General features: G+C 53.6%; 1 protein-coding gene across 1 annotated transcript in view; it reads right to left on the reverse strand.

Moving 5' to 3' along the window:
* The window catches only part of SLC12A5 (solute carrier family 12 member 5), an 83,014-nt gene that overhangs the window by 11,704 nt on the left and 70,719 nt on the right, over nucleotides 1-591 (reverse strand). The window lies entirely within an intron of this gene.

Consider the following 591-nt stretch of genomic DNA (forward strand, 5'->3'; position numbering starts at 1 on the left):
TCCCTTCCAGCCTTAATGTCTATGAAATCTATGAAATCTATGAAATCTGCACACACGGACACAAATACATATACATACAAACACATTTATACACACATATGTACATACACACGTGTGTATACTTACACACAAAGCTGCACAAATACAGACACAAACATACATTGGTATGTACACATATACATGTATCTACAGACACGCACACAAACACACACACCAGGGCAGAGGCCAAAATACAACCCCCCACCCCACCCCCAAAATGTGGGGTCCCGGGACCCCCAAGACTGCACAGAGGGGATGAGGACCTCCCACCACACACACACACCCCGTCCCTGAAAAAATTCAAGTTGGACACTTGGGGATGGGCCTGGGGGGGGACCGGGTGGCATTGGGAACCCAGTACCAGCCTGCAGCACAAGAGTGGGGGCAGCCCCCCCCCTCCAAATACCAGCCCAAGGCCATGGGGAAATTCAGCTCAGAGATTTGGGCTGGGGGAGTCAAGGCTCCCAGCCACAAAGCAGCACCCAGAGCAAATTGGGGCATTGCCCGCCCCCCGCCCGAGCCGGCGGCAGGCAGTGGTACCTTGTGGTGCCG

The sequence above is a fragment of the Gavialis gangeticus genome, unplaced genomic scaffold (genome assembly GCF_001723915.1).
Source record: "Gavialis gangeticus isolate Ggan-Ray unplaced genomic scaffold, GavGan_comp1, whole genome shotgun sequence".
NCBI classification, from domain to species: domain Eukaryota; kingdom Metazoa; phylum Chordata; order Crocodylia; family Gavialidae; genus Gavialis; species Gavialis gangeticus.